This window comes from Plectropomus leopardus, chromosome 11, assembly GCF_008729295.1.
Source record: "Plectropomus leopardus isolate mb chromosome 11, YSFRI_Pleo_2.0, whole genome shotgun sequence".
In the NCBI taxonomy this organism is placed as follows: Eukaryota; Metazoa; Chordata; class Actinopteri; order Perciformes; family Serranidae; genus Plectropomus; species Plectropomus leopardus.
Genome location: NC_056473.1, coordinates 24773821 through 24785868, shown reverse-complemented (window position 1 = coordinate 24785868; position 12048 = coordinate 24773821). Strand labels below are relative to the sequence as shown.

General features: G+C 40.2%; 1 long non-coding RNA gene across 1 annotated transcript; it reads right to left on the bottom strand.

Moving 5' to 3' along the window:
* Positions 1–6565: 6565 nt before the first annotated feature.
* Positions 6566–9435, bottom strand: LOC121949788. The gene is made up of 3 exons (XR_006106298.1): positions 9389–9435; positions 8090–8158; positions 6566–7054 (listed from the first exon to the last, which is right to left on the bottom strand). It is a non-coding gene; the product is annotated as an uncharacterized LOC121949788 (long non-coding RNA).
* Positions 9436–12048: the final 2613 nt, after the last annotated feature.

Below are 12048 nucleotides of genomic sequence, written 5' to 3'. Positions count from 1 at the left end.
AAGAGGCCGGCCGGCTCAGTAATGTACGACTGAAAAGGCCGAACTGTCAGAGCTGTCCAGAAGACGTCAACCCCCCACCATACACACACACACACACACACACACACACACACACACTCTGACACTAACCCATTCACACATACTCACAGATGGCACGGGCCAGCTTGGGAATGTTAGCTGCGAGAGAACGCTTTATGTTCATCAGACACCATTATAATTCATCCAGCCGTTAGAGTTACACATTACCAGTCTACACCTCTTCCTCTGTGCAGACCCACTATTGTGTTGGACCACTTGTGTCTCATTTTTCAGCCTCATCCTACACATCTGAACACCCATTGTGTGTGTGCTGTGGACTTATGGGCTTAAAAGACACCAGATATACCATCAGTGTGGTGAAACAACACTTGTCAGAGAATAAAAGAAGTTCTCTCGTTGAAAAGAAAGAGCTTTGTCTCAGTCTCCAAGTCTTATAAATTAAATCAGCCTCTAAAAAGGCTTCCCAACTAAAACATAAGTCAACCAGAATCCATCCTCTGTGGCCCACAACTCCACTCAAACTAAACGTATAGACATATAGATAAAATAATCTGCAGCATCAGTTGTACTTTTTTCCCGATTTTAAAAATTGCCAAGTTTAAGTGGCTACTTGTCAGACAGGGCATACAAATCCACTGATTGTAATATGTGCATGTTTCTAATGCCCCCGCTCTGTAAAATGCGCGCAAGTGTGTCCTCATTTAAGGTTGCATTCATTCAGGGGAGGGGTCTCTGGAATAAAAGAGTGCGTATTTGCATACGCTGCATGCTGTCTGCAGAGAGGGAGCAGTCAAAAAAAGATATCAGAGGTGGACAAAGAGAACGAGGACAAATCCTTCATTGTGGGGTAGGTGGGAGAAAAGGCTCGTCTGAATTGGGGAGTGGGTGAAAATTGACAGAGAAAGAGTTCAGGCTGGTTCCCTGTGGGGATAAAAGCCTTAAGATCGCTCCATGCATACAGCCTGAAAATGGGAGAGAAGAACAACATGCAGAGCGCAGGGGCCTGTTTTTAAAGGGCATGAAAAGGATGTTTGTTTTTCTGAAACACTGCCTACAATTTCTGATGCAGAAAAGTAAAAAATTGTGCACAACAAGAAATTCCGTATTGTCAAAACAAACTTGTCAGCAATTCGAATAACCAAAGAGCTTAGGTTTGCAGAATCATTATTGCCTTTTATACTTTTAACAGATCTCCATAGACTGGCTTTTATATGACAGTACTTTAATGCGTTGTTTTACCCTGTGGCCCTTTGTTATTTTGTTGGTGTTTTAATCTCTTTTATTACAAATGTTGCAAGCACTTTGCAAGCTTTGTAAAATGCTTTACAAACAAATCATTTAATTATTATTATGAATGCATTATGTAGTTCTTGACAAAACTAATTTACTTTGATCCATTTCTTTCTTCCTTTTTTCTGCCCAAAATATGAAATATTATTATTGTCCATGCAGAGTGGAAGACTTTTTGGGACAAAGTTTTATTTTCATGTTAATGATTCCCTCCATCATTTATCCTCAGGACGAGACAGGATCTGCAAGTCTCTCTGCACTCTGTGGGAACCTGCTCAGGCACAAGATGTCATCAGAGACTCAACTCAATGTGATTTCAAGAGATTTTTAAGTGATATTCTGTATGTTAAAGGATTTAAGGAACTATAGAAACATTCTCTAAGCCTGAAATGTAAAACTCATGATATGTCTGTCATCCAAACAAGTTTAATTTATAATACTGTATTTAGGATAAAAATGTGTGTGATTTGACATGTTTATGCAAATTTACCATTTCCAAAATTGCAAATAATAAAGCCTGTATCATTGTCGTCATATATCTAACTTGAAATAGTAATTAATAGGATGTAAATGCATTACTGATTAAATGTATTACTCTCCTCCACTGCTATCAGTGACACCTCTTTGAAATAAAAGAATGGAAATAATATCTCTGTGTTAGAGTCTTGTTTATGAGCAAAAGTGCGTTTCATTTTGGGGATCAATTAGGCAGAGAAACATGGATTTTATACACTGACATGCTGTAATCTACAAAAAAGTGAAGGAAATGAAAATGCATCTAAAGCAGACTGTATTTAGGAGTCAAGCCTGCAGGACCTTTTCAGTGTCTCTTTTTTTTATATTCACATGATAGTGTGTGTGTGTGTGTGTGAGAGAGAGAGAGAGAGAGAGAGAGAGAGAGAGAAAGTGTGTGAGTGACCCCGCATTAAGTTTTAATTAGGAGCAGCAGACAGAGGGACGTGTGTTGAATCAGTGTGGGAAAGAAAAGTTCATCAGCCACAAAACTCAGTGGACAAAAATGACCCTGCTCGCTATTAAAATATATAATAAGCATTTCTCCATTCTCCTCATATTTTATGTGTCAGAAAAAAATGTAAACGGCTGATTTTTATGGCATGTTACAATCTCAATATGCGAAAAATGGGCACGAAAAAGACTGGATAAAAAATTATGGATTTTATTCATTAATTAATTTTTGTTTGTTTTAAATCCAAATCCATTTCTGCTCACCAAGGCCCAGTTGGGACGATTAATCAGGTTTGGGGATTACAGGCCTTCCTGGTGTCAGTCGGACCTCAATCAGTGTCCGACTGGTCTGTGTCCGGAGTCAAACAACAGATGGACACGCGCAGGGTCAACAGGGGATTATTTCCGTCTCTTTAGGCTGTGTGATGTAAAAACATGCAAAACACTCAGAAACAGACATGTTGTCCATTAGTTAAAACTGAGTCCAGAATTTAGCCATCAGCTTTCGTTAAAAATGAACATTTTCGCGAACGGGTGGACAGAAAAATAATGTGACAGGTGACAGCATTGTGTTTTAGTTTTAAGTTACATTGTTTTTCATTTGCTATATTTCAGAGGTATTCTCTCCAAAACAATGAAACTAAATCACTTCAATAATAGCCAATACGAAGGGCTATTATTCTATTCAATGTAATGATATTCAAAACATAAAATAGGCTTAAATAGAAAAATTAGTAGCCGCCTAAAGTGCATGCCTGCTGATTGTATGGTATTGTAGGCTGTGTGCAAATATTTATTTTTAATTTGAAATCAGTGATGCAATTTACAGTAACTTTTTTCACGTTTGAATTTAAATGGAATAATGTGCAAAACGCAATTCCTTATGTAAAAAAAAAACTTTAATTAAAAAAAACTTTACTGAACTTAATTGCAGCACCACAAGAACAAATGCATATTGTGATTTTAAAGAACTACTATGAGCATATATAGTCTGCTAAAGGAAACGGGGAAAATATCAGGCCTACACAAAACAAAAATATTAACTCTTTCAAAGACAAAAATCGGCACAAATAACGCGAGGACACGTGGGAGTTGCAATAAAGCACTGAATTGAATACGTGAAGAGACTAAAAAACCGCCGTGTTTTCACCTCAGGTCTAAACTCACACTCATGAAGCGGTGGAGATTTCACTCATTGAGGGCCATGCGAGAGTCAGCATGTTTTCAATCCACCCAAAAGCTGCAGCGGCTGATTTCGGTGATTAGTTCCCCCCCTCTGCATGACTGAAAACCAATTAGTGAAATCATCCTCTGTGGAGTGTGGATGAAACGAAAGCCCAGAGGTTTCAAATGATTTTGTAAAAACGGTTACACTGGTGTGATTTTCATCATTTTAAAAAGGTTGTTTTTTTATTCTGTTGACTTGAAATGCGTGTTTTTCTGTTTTCTTGCTGCAAACAAATGTTAGAGAGCTCCAGAGATGATCACGTCAGCCTCAGTGTCCTGTCCTCCTCCTGCAGAAGTAATTGCTCGAATCGGCTGCTCGGGTTAAATATTGCTTTTTGATGAGTGTCTTGCAAGGCGGGGACCTGTTGGTGAAGTCTCTGCAGGTCAGCAAGGGGTCAGGGGTCATGATCTGGACAGTCCCCCAGAGGACATTAAACAGGCTGGAGAGATGCTGAGGTCAGGAGCCCTCTGAGCCACAGCCAAAGGTCAAGGGCTGCTAATTAAGTGGCTATTTCCTGCTATTCCCCATTGACCACTGGACTCAGAGACAGGCAGGAAAATGTCTGAAGAGGTCTATTTAAGGAAGTTAATAAAAGCTGGTTGGCAGGGAAAAAAAATATTGACTGGAACAACATATTATATAAGTGGGGAAACAGCAGGCACACCTTTTACAGAGAAAATAAAAATAAAACCAATTTTAAATTAGCTCTGATTTGAAGAGGAACAATTTACAAATCTAACAATATTTACATACCCGTTTCAAGACAACTGGTTTCCTATATTTTGTCAGATTTTAGTGTGTACAAAGTTTGATGTTTTTGCCATCATTCAGACTTCCATACAAGATGCAAATAAACATTGATGGGTGCTTTCCAGCTCAATAATCTCACATTAAAACCAATTTCCACTTCAGAAGCAACCAGAGAGAGAAACAGAGAGGCAGGATCTCAGAGCTCAAGTTGAGGAATCCAAACATTTTGGAGGGAAAGTCGGTGGAGACTGTTTATGCCTTTCCAGCCTCTGAATGAGCCTATGTGTATGATGCTTTAGCATAAGAAAGGAGATGGGGCCTGTGAACTCCTCTGACACTGACCTTCTCCCAGAATGTGAATAGTATCACTCAAGGGCTGCCTGGCAGCCTTTCAGCCAGACATGAGCCTTGCCCTCGCCTAAAACTCCTAATCAGGCTGATTTAATGTATCCTACAAGTCCTTCCTCAACACCACCCACCCCACTGCTGCTTCAGAGGAGTCGCTCTGCAGCCATTTACTGAAGTCTCTCCTCACAGCCCTGCCTCTGGGCCCCTGCACTTTGGGAAGTTAGAGGAGCTGGTTTGAAACAACAGGGGGCCCTTTCTCCTCCCAAAGAGTCTGGGTCTCTTTATAATCAATTGGTTCCTCCCCTAAGGAGCTAATCCAAACTGTGTTGGATTTCTCGAATAGTTTAAAAATGGAAAAAGAACATTTTTTTTTAAAGGATCTAGCTTTATTCTGCATTTCAGCTGACTTCAAAAGCAACAATCAAACATGAGTAGGATTAAGAAATATGAAGACAAATAAAGTTCTAGCTTTAGATAAAAAAAAAAAAAAACATGTACATCTAGAGTGGAGAATAATAAGTAATTACATACAGAAAAAAGTGTAGTGCTGAAAGGACAGCGCCAAGCAGGAACAGATGAATACACCCAATCACCTATAAACTCATCTCTAAATGAAATCTCATGCAAAAGGAAGCCTATTTGTCAAAGTGAAATAAGGTCTTAAACATAAAAAAACGGTCTAGTATTTCTACTATAATCTTTTCAAAGTTTTAGTGATTGCCCGATTTGGGGTTCAGTCTGTATAAAACTTATTTTAAGAAAATGAAAACGTGTATTTTTTAAGGTACATTTAAGATACGTCTACAAAAGCTTTAGGTATAACCAATTTACTAATTTTCTCATTATTTCGTCTTTTTTTAAAATGTATATTTAAATGATCAAATATATTTCTGTTCTCTTTTTTAGGAGGAACTATGACTTTATTTAATGCTTTTGTTTTTTAAAGAAACGTTTTTTTCCCGGTCTTCTGATTGATTGTTTTAGTTGCCTGGATATTAATTTACACCGTTTCATTTACGACCTTACATCGGTGTTTGCAGTCAAAGTGCCTCCATTGATTGGTGCATAACAGCATCAGTGCCTCGTGCACCGCCTCTTGTTGCAGCTCGTGCTCGGCCTGTAATACAGTTAATGGACAGCCGGTGTGATGTACTGTAGTTCCTCTGAGGACCATGTGTACTCTGTGTGTCTGTTATTATATGCCAAATGGCCCATGAATGATTGTCTGCTGTGTTTTTAAATAGTAGATAAGAAAATAAATTCACAAGAACAATATGATTTTTTAAAAAGTTTCTTTATGTTGACAGCTATATATTCCTTGCCTCAAATTCGGGATTTTAGTGACTAATAATGCAAGGACAATGAGGCATAAACACGTGTGTATGTAGCCTTTCAGCTGAGATCGGATGATACTAAAAAGGCAGTACCTTTTTACGTTATTGAGGCCTGTGTGCAGTAAAATATATTTGTCTTCATATATAACCGAGCAACAACACGCCACATGCAGGTTGCCGCCCCTGATTTTCGTTCTGACCGTTTGAACAAAAAATAAAGATAAGATTTGTTGTCATTCACGGCATTTCTGGATTGATTTTCGCGAGGCGTTATAACGAAAATGAACTTAATCCATATGTTGCCTTGTAGCGTGCAAAATGCTGTTAAATCCAATGCCGATTTTACACACAACTTCTTTAATTACTCAAAAATAGGCAAATTAAAAGAAAAAGGTTCTAACCTAAATAATGAAAGTAACTCAACCTTACTTTATTATTTTTTTTTAATAAACTTTACTAATACATAACTATTTGTGCTTATTGCTCTATATTAACATCTATTTCAACTCACTGAAAGTGAAATCTACACACCTTAAACACACACCTTGCATTTTAAAATGGGGAGCAGGAATCAGTTGATGCAGGTTGATAGATGAACTTTATTGTCCACCTCAGCAGAAATTTTTCTTTGGCTTCTCTCAAACACAGCAAAGATATTACACCAAAAACGTTTTTTTAATGCACAATAACACAGTGCAAAGAGGCAGGTAAGAGCAATAAGTTATATACATAATGAAAGAGGGCACATCTTATGGAATAGCTGCACTCCCTTCTGTGTGAAATGTCCACAGGGAATATAGGAGTTCTTATATATGTTGAGGTTTTGTGACAAAAACTAAAGAGAGGTTGGTGCTGCAGAGGCAAAGGAACTTGGCATCCTAAAGACGTTTGCTTGTTTGGTCTTGAAGTAACCCTCCTAAGCATGGGGAGGAGAGGAAGCTATGTGTGTGTCTGATGCTTTATGTCCTGTTTTTTGTCACTGTGCTGCACGTCTGCATGTCTACTGCATGTGGGGACAACATTCAATGTGAGTTTTGACTGCTGGCTTTGTCCCGTCCTGTGGTCTTGCACTCCTCAGGCTGTGGGATGTAAATCCAGACTGTCGGAGGAAACACTGCATCAGTTGGCATGCTAGAATTTAAAATGTCTACAAAAGAAATTAACTGTTTTATACATGTGCATCTGAGCAGAGGGAGAATAATGGACAATCTCAGTTTGACAAAAATTTTATCATGATGACAAAAATATAAACGCTACCAAGTGGAAAAAAGAAAAATGGTTAAGAGACAGGATGGAGAAAAAAGAGTAACAGTGTGTGAGGGAAACAGAGATGAGCCCATAGTGAGACACAATCAGCAGAGTGCGCATGCTCGCACGAGGCTCATCAGAGCCTCACACTGTGTGGGTTGGCATTTTTCAAACAGCCACGTGAGGATGCAGCCGTTCCCTTTTCTCACAAATCTGTCATGACATGCTGATTAGCTTGGCTGTGATTGGCTGAGGATGATGTGAATCAGCAGTCAGAGGTGAAAGGGAAAATGTAGCATGGCTGCTTGGAGATGATGCTCACTGCGGCTGAAAACTCTTAAAGTAAAAATAGAGACGTGCATTGTGAACAAAATATGAATTTATCTGGAAAACAAATATATAATTTTTTTAGTTTCAAATATTCCTGCAGGCCGAGATAAAGAGAAATGGAATAAAATCTACACATTTTTTTAAAATGATCTTCATATCTTATCAGAATAATTTCTAACGGTCTCCCTGAGGTCTTTGGGTCCATCTCTGCAGGAATTCAAAGCCACATTCCAACAGGCTGATTTTAAGGGTGATTTACCATTCAGCATTCATATGGACACAGGGGACTTGAACCGTGTCTGATGTGTGGCTGCTGTGTGGCTGCTGTGTTAACCTTTGACCCCAGACTGTCTGGAGGGCCGCGGTGACAGAGAGTCAAGGTCAAGGGGAAGGGGGATGGGGACGGAGATGGGCGTGGGCAGCATCTGACGGGTGGAAGGGCTCCCTGTCTGGGAGTGCAGAACCCAGACAGTCCCAGACGTCTATCTGAGGGGAGACAGTGTTGTGTGTGAACCCCTTTAGATCCCCACATCCTACCCTGTCTGTTCCCACTCACCTCCGTGGCCCTGCAGGGGGAAACGGGGACCGGTGGTGTCTAGAGACCGGCGGGGTAAAGGTTCCCAGGCTGAGGAGACACACACATCTGAACATCACTAATCCTTTTAATTCATACAAACACAAACCCACAATCTTAATCCAGCCTTTTAAATAGCAATCTGCTCTATCTCACTTATACAAAAGCTTTTATCTTTAACTCTGACAGTGAAGTTTAGGTACGTTTACCTAAACGAGAATAAACTGCACATCTCTGTTCATTCAGCAATGTTTATTATCTACTTTTACTTTCAAACCATAATGACAACCAGTTTAGTTTTTTATTTTGTTTTTGTTCTTGAAAGTCTCAATATGTATGCATATCCATATAACATAGGCTTCTTGTACACGCATTAGTGTGTATATTTACATACAAGACAACATACAGTATAAGGGCCTAGATTTTGTTACAATGTGGGGGACACATATGAAATGTTTTTTTGGGGGGTCCTCTAACGGAATATTTTCTGGCATCTATTGATTAACTGATATTTGTTTAAATATCAAAAATATCAAATAGTCTGTACATTTTTTAGAAAATATTGTAATTATTTATATAAAAAAGGTGCTTGTCATATTTCAGATATCCATAAACTGTTAAAAGTTCCACCAAAGTCATTTCCACTTTAAACTCCTCAGATAGTTTCATTTCAATAACAGCTCAGAGATTGTCCTGATCTAGACTTTTGAATCCACCCCACTGAGCTAAAGTTGACTGATTCTGGAAACAGAGATGAAGTTGGGTGTGACTAGTTGACAATTCTGGTATCAGGTTGAGAGACCAAAAGAGGTAAAATTATCCATTAAGGAACACTTGCATAAAGAGCTGTGAAGCAAAACTTTGTTTTTTTTTCTTGTTTTCTGCCACATTAATGACATCATGACCCCTCAGAGTTATCATGACCTTTTGGAGGGGCCCAATTGCTATGTTGGGAACCAGTGGACCAAAATACCAATCTGTACATAAAGTTAAAACTATCTCAACCACGACCAGCTACAGCAGTAATAAGCTGCTCATGTACCGATACGTCAGGATTCAGAACCTCATTTGGTCAATTTTTCTGTTGAAGTGCTTCTACTTTTGATACACAAGTAAACTTTGCTCATAAAAGGCCAAATGTTTACTTAAAGATCCCCTCTTGACATGTTTGAAGACGTATGCTGTGTTCACACCGAATCAAACGGCAAATGGAAAACACCTTCTGGACAACAAACAGTCTAAAGGAACAGCCTGGACCCAAATGCAGAAACAGGAACTCACAAAGATCACTCTCTACTCAAAGGACACAGTAACAGAACATGACACGAACAAATCATGAATCCAAAAGACACTGATGTGAAAACCAGGACTTAAATACAAAGTAGACTGACGGGATGATGAAGTGCAGGTGGAGAAAAAAGGCAGAGAAGCTCAGGTGAGGGGAATAAGATGATTAGGCAGAAGAAAAGGCAGAGAGCTGACTGACTGGGAGAAACTGAGGAGCAGAGAAGGACTAACGAGGCTGATGCAGGGCAGATGTGTAGCTGGTAAACGAGAGAGCAGCGCATAATAGTTTTTTTTGTATTTATTATTTTATGTAGTTTTTAGAGTTTTGTCCTTGTGTGAGGGAGCTACGTAACATCTGGTTGTAAATTATGTTCCGAAGGACAGCAAATAAGCAAATATTTTAACCTTTAACGGCAATGACATCTACCATTATCATTACCAGCACCTCTGCCGGGCTCACCTCACTTTACTGTCCTACTTTATCCCATTAATATGATATCTAGTTTATCATCTGCCATCTCCAGGATCCACGTGAATGCAGCATTAAAAGTACTCTGCCAGAAATTATAATTTGTATTTCCTTTAAAACAGTACAATTACCTGTAATTTGGACCATTATTAGCATCAAAACTGGTTATTATGCCACAGTCCTGGTTTGTACATAAACCTCTAAAACTCATTTTTTTGGTCTTTTTCAATTTAAGGAGAGTGCAGAGACATTTTCTCTCTTCAGCGTCTGAATGTGAAAACAACCTTTACGTGTCAAACTCGTTAAATCATGTTAAATCATTCTGCAGTCAAGCTCAAACACTGAAAGTACAAAAGGCCGCTGCTTGTATCCAACTCTACAACATAAGTTTGATTTAACTTGAGGCTTGACTGAGCAACATGATGGAAAACATATTTTGGACTGGAGAGGGGCGTTAAGAACGGTTTAGATGCAGGATTTTTTACCTGCAGTAAAAATATTTTTTTACACTGTTGCAGGATGCTGTTAGCGCCACTGTCAACCTGGCTCACAGGTGAGGACACCAACACACAGCAGATGATTACAGGATGATTGAGCTTCTATTTGAAGAAGAGGCAGCTCCCTCTACAGGTAATAAATGGTGCCATTTTCATAGCAGCATTTACACACAATATGCCCCCAACCCCCTTTTCACTCTGCCAACTAACACAGCCTGCCATAGACACACACACACACACATATAAACACACACACACACACGGTCACAGATATAAGGCCCCCCAGACCTCCCGGGTGATCTGCAGTGGAGCGTGTAGCCACCTGTCAATCACCAGATCTCGGCCGCCTTAAGAGAGACATTTCGTCTGGGACAACGGCAGCCCGTCCCTCCCCATACATTCTGCCTCCCCTAGCAACCACGGCCGGATGACTGAGAGGCTTTGTCCCCTCGCAACGGGAGTCCACCATTGAACCCAGGAGCCCGTAGCAACCAGAATTAGAGGGTGCCAGAAAGGGGTCTTTTCTGTGAAACGGGGGTGAAAGCTCTGTTCTTGTCCCTTCGTCTGGGATTCATATCAGGGGAGTGAATGGCGTCCACCCCCCTTCTTTTTAAATGCTGGTGTAACGGAGCGTATGAAGGGGCTAGCAGTGAGCGGATAGGATCATGGTTAATCTGCTGTTCCTCTCCACTGTGGTCCGATAGGGACACTTAAGCAGCCTCTGTGGACAGTTAGTGGCGTGGGGAGGCCTGTGGATACCTGGGGAGGCCTGAGCTGGATGGGGAAAGAGTGATGGTGGAAGGAGTGCTCAGATCATTCGCTAAAGTAAATGTGCAACAAAATATAGTATATGTACCCCACTACAAGTACAAGTAAACAGTTCACTCCCACTAGGCGGGTTTCCATTACAGATTTGTGCAGAGCTGATGTTATGTGATTTCTCCTCTCGCGATAACATTCCAGGAAGCATCGTGATGAATGTTCAAAACAGTTATGTCTTTTGCAGCCACCGCACTAGCTGTCATGATTTCCAATCAAAGGCGATGTAGGAGTGTTATGCAGGCAATAACGGAAAGACAAGGCCCTTATTTGTGGGAGTAACCAGTATGAGGGATTTCTGGGAGGTGATAGTTCATGATTTCACAGAGATATTGTGGATTCAAAACTTCCAGATGATCCGCTCAACTTTTAAAGAGTTATGTGATGCAATAACACCTCAGCGCCTGCTGCGTCATGCCCAAGGGAGACAGTTCTGTGCATAGCCATCGCATCATGTGACCTATAAAAGGGAAAAATGCTTTCCCACTGCAGTTTTGCAAAATATGACTTTTCTGAATTGCCTGGAATACCACCTCATGCAAGTGCAAAATCATTTTGGGGATAAATGGGTGTTTTTTCAAACTTTTCCAGTAGGCATATTTTATATTTGCAATTTGGGGGTTGATGCAAATCCACCTACTGTCACAAGCAACAGCCTCTTGTCTATGAATAGATGCACACTTGCTTCCCATATGAACCAGTTAGCAGTCTCAGATCCTCAGGTGGGCCCTTCTGGCCATTCACAAGTCAAGGCGTAAAACTAAAGGTGACCGTGCTTTTGCCGAAAGAGCCTGAGGAGATAAGGCAGACATATCTACGGCTGATATGTACAGATGATATCTCCAACAGTCAGCAATTCACACAAAAAC